Source organism: Mesocricetus auratus, unplaced genomic scaffold, assembly GCF_017639785.1.
Source record: "Mesocricetus auratus isolate SY011 unplaced genomic scaffold, BCM_Maur_2.0 Super-Scaffold_100003, whole genome shotgun sequence".
Classification (NCBI taxonomy): Eukaryota; Metazoa; Chordata; class Mammalia; order Rodentia; family Cricetidae; genus Mesocricetus; species Mesocricetus auratus.
The window spans coordinates 82677144-82684599 of NW_024429188.1; the positions used below are offsets into that span (position 1 = coordinate 82677144).

At 35.9% G+C, this 7456-nt stretch overlaps 1 pseudogene; it reads left to right on the top strand.

The window, feature by feature from the left end:
• The first annotated feature begins 2865 nt into the window (after positions 1-2865).
• On the top strand, positions 2866-4273 carry LOC101824993 (annotated as a pseudogene).
• Positions 4274-7456: the final 3183 nt, after the last annotated feature.

A 7456-nucleotide genomic window follows, 5' to 3' on the forward strand; every position in this document is an offset into this window, starting at 1 on the left:
GCTCATGAACCCCAGACTGATAGCTGGGAAACCAGCATAGGACTGACCCAGACCCTAAACATGGGTGTCAGTTAGGAGTCCTGGGCAATCTATGGGACCTCTGGTAGTAGATCAGTATTTATCCCTAGTATATGAATGGATACTCTCTCAGCCTAGACACATGGAGGAGGGACTAAACCCTGCTGCAAATGATGTTGACAGACTTTGAAGATTCCCCATGGAAGTACTCACCCTCCCTGGGGAGTAGAAAGAGCATGAGATAGGGCTTTGTTGGGGAGAAAGGGAGGAGGGGAGATAGAGGGAACTGGGATTGACATGTAAAACAAGCTTACTTCTAATTTAAATTTAAAAGGCTAAAAAAGAGGCAACAATGGCTGTTAATAACATAGGCAATAAGAATAAAGAGAGTAGTGGCAGTATGAAAATACATAAAAGAAAAATGTAAGAATAACTTCCCAGTAATGATATGTGCTTGACACAATCCAGTTTGATTTGGATGCCATTAAGCTTTAAAATATGGACTATATTTTAAGGAGGAAGTGGTTGTGTGAGTATCCCTGTGTTGTGAGTCAAGTGGCAAAGGGATAAGATTATTTCATGACATTACGTCTCAACTCTATGAGATAAACAGGTCTATATATAGGTCTTAATCTCAGGAAGGAATTTAACTATGAACACAGCTTTCAGAATCATCAGAATATAAATGAGCAAGGTCAAGTTTTCTCAAGAAGGGTGTAGAGATGATAGTGTCAGAATCTTTACTTTTAAGACAGTACTTCCTAAACTTTATGGAAAAAAATCATACTCACCCTGACATTTGAAAAATTGAGGTTTTTACATTTAGAGATTCTAATATAGTCTTTCTTTGTCAGAACACAAGGATCTTCATTTTATTTTATATTATAATGTGTATATTTATTTGATATACTATTTGAATATACATATACAATGCATAAATGAATTGGAATACGTATATTCCCCCTCCATCTGTCTCTCTGTGCATGTATGTTCTTGCATGTGAGTGAGGGTAGCACACATGAAATAGTGCAGGTATGCAGGTGACAAATTGCAAGAAAAATCTCGAGTGTTGGTCCTTCCCTCCTACCTTGCTTGATACAGTGTCTCATTTGCTTTTACCACTTTGTATGCCAGTTTGTCTGGGATATGAGCTTCTGAGAATTCTCTTGTCTCCACCACCCATTTGACTCTATGATACTTCAACCCTAGACTCAAGCCAATATGGCCAATTTTGTATCAGTTCTGGGGATTCAAACAGAGACCCATGCTTCAAGTCATGGATTTCTATCTCTTCAACCAATAATTATTACTATATGTTGGAGATTTTAAAATGTTTTAAATACATCATTGATTGTCTTAGCAATACATACAATACTTTGCTACCACCACCAGAATATATTTTTCCCACTCTGGGTATATAGTGAGTGCTTTTTATTAACTTCTTTCTATATCTCATATTTCCTCTATTTCTAGTCTCCAGTGAACACTGCTAACTTCATTTTTTTCTGCAAGAGTGTCTAATTTGTTTTCACATTGACAGATAACTTGAAGCACTTATCTTTGTGTCTCATTTACATCTCTAACCTAATGATCTCCAGTTACATAAATGTTGCAACTAGTAAGATGTCATTCATTTTCATGGCTGGATAGATAAAGACTTGAAAATTCAATGATCCTTTGCAGGTGAACCACAAATATCACACTTTGAGAAACATAAAATACAAGGCTGCATGTCTGCTAGCACAGTGATATTATTGGGAGATGTTATAGACATTAACAATGAAAGTCTCCTTGGGAGGCTCTGCATCTTTGTGGGCATGTCCTTGAGGAAAACTGTGAGCTCATGATAAGGTCTCTTTTTGTTCCTGTGCCATGAAGTAAGAAATTTACTCTGTCATATATTCCCTGTCATTGCTATCCTGCCCCCACAATGAAACCCGGAAGAAGTATACGAAATCTTGGAATGCAACCTTTAAATTGTGAACCCAATTAAACAGTTTCTCTTTAGAAGTTGCTTATGTCAAGCCTTTTGAAATAGGGTAGAAAACAGGCTAATATACACAGAAAGAGAGAGTTATTGACTACTGTAAGAAACACTTGGATTATATTCATATTTTATCTATGCTTATTATTTGGAAAAATAATAAAAATGTTATTATAAATGACTTACATTTAGAATTATAGTGAACCCATTAAATTAAAAAGTAGTTCATATTGATATTGTAAAATTAATTCTTGTGATCATACTTTGATACCTCATAATTAAATTCATCAAGGCAAATACACTGTAGATGAGTATCCCTGAATTTAAATTATAGATTTCTTCGATTGCAACATTGCAAAAGTAATAAAGCTATTCCCCCTTTCACTGATAAATGTACTTTATAGATTTCAATGTGAATTAAAATTCAGACAGTTGCTTTACAAGAATATTTTTAACGTTGATGGACATTGCATTAGCCAGAACCTATTAAATTATTAATTTTATTTTATTAATGGAATTCATTATATAATAGCCAGATGTTAAAATAGTTATCTTTCCATTTACTGTGGTATCACTTGACAGGTATGGAAAATGTGAGGAATAAGTACCATTGACTGCAGCCTAAGCAGAGTGACTTACTCTTTCTTTGCACTTGAAATTCAAGTCTGTTTGATTTCATATAGACGTAGTACCATAGAGGTAGTTTTAAGAGCCCATAAGAGAAGTGTCTTTAAAGTATTCATTTGCTTCATTTTTAAGGTTGGTCATAACAAACATGTAAAACTTATCTATCTTATGCTTCTTGGATTCAGTTCAAAGGCATATTTTGTGACTAATAGTTTATGGTGTTGTCTCTGAGCAAGATGACTGGGGGTGAATTTGGAGTGACTCTCGGGCAGCCACATCTTTCCTGACAGGATCTCGCCACATTGGATGTTCACCAAGTTGACACCACTTTCACAGGAAGTTATCAGCAGAAAAGCTACAATTAATATTGTTACAATTGGTCATGTAGCTCATGGGAAGTCAACTGTGGTAAAAGCTATTTCTGGAGTTCACATCATCATATTAAAAAATAAACTAGAAAGAAACATTACCATTGTGATTGCATATGCTAATGCTAAGATTTATAAGCTTGATGACCCAAGTTGTCCTAGACCAGAATGTTACAGGTCATGTGGAAATAGTACACCAGACGAGTTTCCTACAGATATTTCAGGGACCAAAGGGAACTTCAAATTAGTCAGGCATGTTTCCTTTTTTAACGGTCTTGACCATGATACTTTGATGGCTATGATGCTGACTGGTGCAGCAATGATGAAGGCAGCTCTTCTCTTGATAGCTGGCATTGAATCATGCCCTCAACCTCAGACTTCTGAATGTATGGCTGCCATAGAAATCATGAAACTCAAGCATATTTTGATCTTACAGAATAAAATGGATCTGGTAAAAAAAAAGTCAGGCTCAGGAGAAATACGAGCAGATTCTCCCATTTGTATGAGGAACAGTAGCAGAAGGAGCACTAATTATTCCAATTTTTGCTCAGCTAAAATACAATAATGAAGTCATCTGTGAGTACATAGTTAAGAAAATACCAGTGCCACCAAGAGACTTTACTTCTGAACCCTGTCTCATTGTTATCAGGTCATTTGATGTCAACAAACCTGGATGTGAAGTTGATTACCTTAAGGGAAAGGGAGGTGTAGTTGGTGGTATTATTCTAAAAGAAGTGTGAAGGGTAGACCAGGAGATATAAGTGAGACCTGGAATTGTTTCCAAAGATAGTGAAGGAAAACTCATGTGTAAACCAATCTTTTCCAAAATTGTATCACTTTATATGGAACATAATGATCTTCAGTATGCCACCCCAAGTGGTCTCATTGGAGTTGGAACAAGGAACGACCCCACTTCCTGCAGAGCTGACAGAATGGTGGAACAGGTGCTTGGTGCATTGGCGCTTTACCTGAAATATGCATGGAACTGGAAATTTCCTGTTTCCTGCTTAGATGTCTTCTGGGCCTCTTAACTGAAGGAGACAAGAAAGCAAAAGGTCTAAAGTGCTTATGGTCAACATAGGATCCTTGTCAACAGGAGGATGAGTTAGTGCTGTTAAGGCTGATTTGGGTAAGATTATTTTGACTAATACTATGTACATAGAAGTAGGAGAAAAAATAGCCCTTAGCTTAAAAGTTGAGAAACACTGGCATTTAATTGGTTGGGGTTCAGATAAGAAGAGGAATAACCATTAAGCCAACTGTAGATGATGACTGACAAATCCAAGTTAAACAATTTCTTGGGTTGGAGTTGGACTTTCTTTTAATAGACTAGGAGTATATTTTCAAAACAATATTAGGAAATTAAGTTCATATTGCATTGTGTTAGTAGTAGCTACAAGAATATTCTCATATCTTGGTGATGAAAATTTAACCTATGTTTAATATAGGGCCTACAAGTAAATGTGAAAAGTGGTATACTACATACTATATTGGATTAAATCTACATTTTAGCACAAGTTAAGCATTCCAGAATCATGCCTAATTTATCAATAAGTGCAAGTGTGAAGTGAAACTTTACTACAACCAACCTTTACTATAGCATATATATCATGAACCTTTCTAAAATGAAAATGGTATCTATTCTCACGATCCATCTGTGAGTAACTCCATCCATGGAAAAGGAAAGTTGACCCATAAAAACTAAAGACCCACACTTTCCTTGATGATCCACTCTCTTTATTTGTCCTCCTATTTGTTCTGTTATCTGACATTCAAAGGGAAAAGACCAGTGAGCTCAAATGAGCAAGGCTCTTAGATATTGAGTGCTCATTCCCTTGCTGCAGGTGGACTTTCCTCTTAATCTTTTCCTGGGTGGGACCACAGAAATCCAGCCCCAGAAGTTCTCACCCTCTTCCAGTGCCCTGAGACTATGTCTTTATTATTTATGCCTAAAATCTCAGTCTTCTCTCACTGGAAATAGTATTATAAGAATGGATGATTGATGATAATTGACAAAGTTTTGTGTGGGTTGTGTTTTCTGGAGTCTTTGTAAACTGTGGATAGAACAGAGTCTCCTGCATGATGAAAAAGCACTCTACCGCTGTCTCTACTGCTCCTAGCTGTAGTAGTTTTCTTTAGTTAGTAAAATTATGGTGTAAATTGTGCTTTTAGAAATGTTTGAGCCTTGGAAGAGATAAAAAGTCTTCAAAAGCAGAGTGTGTTGGTTCCTAAGTCTATCACCCACATGCCTGCAATTTCCCTGTGCTGTACTTTTCAATTAATCATGTTTTTGCATAATTAGATACTCTGCTAAAGCAGTAATTTCCAACTCTTCATGGCATGAGAATTGCTGGGGAGATCTTTTTTTTTTAAGGTCAGGTGATGGATGGTGGTGCAAACTTTAATCTCATACTAGGGAGACAGAAGCAGGAGGATCTCTGTGACTTCAAAGACACACTGGTCTACAGAGTTAGGTCTACACAGGGACCCCCTGTCTCAAAAACGGGGGAGTGTTGAGAAAGTTTAGGGAGTTGAGAAATATACATACTAAATAATAATGTCACTGGTTTTTCATAGTTTGATAATCATTCATTTGCTTTTCCTTTGGTTTGCATTAAAATGGCATTAATGCCACAGGTACTGTGTGGTGATCTTTTGGATACTGAAGCTGCCTTATAGGGGTTTAGAACTGTGGCTGTGAGTCTTTAAGAATTTTGAGGAAACCATTGATGTTATTATGTATTTGATTGACTCTGAAAGGTTGTGTTGCAGCATGAAGAACACATTCAAATAAAACAAGGTTCTGAATCAAGCATTAATTTAAAATATAGTTTATGGTGTTAGCAAAAAGCACTATTTTGAATTAAGTACATAGATGATTATAAAGATACAACATTGAAATGGTTTGCTGGATGTGACTTGCCACACCAGTAATATAATCATTTGTTTTTTGTGTGTTTCCTACTTTTTAAAAACAAACAGAAGAACTCTTAACAAAAATTTGTTATTTGAGCAAACTAAAAATGTATGTGCTTGTGGTATTCAGGCAAAATGAAGAGGTCAGTTGACTTAGCTAATTATTTTATTTCAATTAATTCATTACAAAGAATAAGTGAACTTGGGAGTTGGCATATTATTGACAGAACAAAAGTGGCCGGAACTGAAAAGTGTTGATGACAAGAGACAGAGTCCTGTTTTTCCAGAGAAACCTTCATTGTGTTCAGTGTAGCAGTGTTTCTTGGTTTTCAGGTACTGGTTTTGTTTCAGAAATAGGAAAAGTGAATGAAAACAGTCATTCAATAAGATAAATAGGCATGTAACCAAGGAAACTCTAAAAGGTTCCTTTGGGGCTTGGAGTTAGTTGGACAGCAACACTGATAGACAGGATGGGAGAGAAAACTTTACATTCTAAGTAATGAGACCTAGTTTACAAAGCATAACACACTGGGTGTTGACAGGTGTGAAATATGCATGCATAGCAAAAATAGTACTTAGGAAACAGCACATAAATGGGCGCAAATATTTAAACAAAGCCTTTCTTTAGAGGGAAGGAAATGAACACAATAGGGGGCGGCAGAATAATAAGGATATCTGCTGTGAGATAGTTTCTTTAAAAGAAAAAAAAAGAGAGGAGGAATCCATGAGGAACTGGAGAGAAGAGAGGTGAATATGATCAAGAAGATGCATGTGTGTATATGTGAGGGGTGCAACCTCTTCCACCATGTTTGAGATAGTCTCTTGATGTTCACTATGGTTTTATGCCAGGCTAGGGCACCAGGAATCTTCTGGTAATTCTCCTGTCTCTACCTCCCAGTTTGCTATAGGAGTCTTAGGATTATAGATATTCATATAGATATGTCATCAAATAGGTAATTTAACCAAGAACTGCTCCCATTCCCATCAGGTCAAAAGAGCAAAAAGTGTGAAATAAAAGAAACTAGATTACTATATGTTAAAACATAATATCTTAGATATTCTTCTCAATACAGTAAGGTTAAATAAAGAAGTCACATTGAGGCAAAGTATCAGGTATTGTTACTTATGGGTTATATGAATACATATTTGAAAAAGGTAAAAAAGAAAGGAACATTTAAATTAAAATATGTAACTTAGACATTTAAATTAAGAATAAACATTTATAAAGTATAACAAGCCAAATGAAACAATTTTACCAAAAATTAAAATAAGCTTGCTGAAAATTAAACTTTCTAAAAAGTGAGTATTTTTTATGAAATATAAGTTAATGACTGATAAAAATACAATAAACTACTTAAGATAGGCAGAAGCAAGGCCTGCCTGGGATACAGAGTGAATTCAAGGCCAGGCTGACAGCATATGGAATAAGACCTTGTCTCAAAACAGAAAGTGAAAAAGAGGGCTAGCTATAGTCTAGTTGTAGACCTATTATTGTCTAGAACACAAGGCTTGAGGTTCAGCACACACTACAGCAAACAGTTAC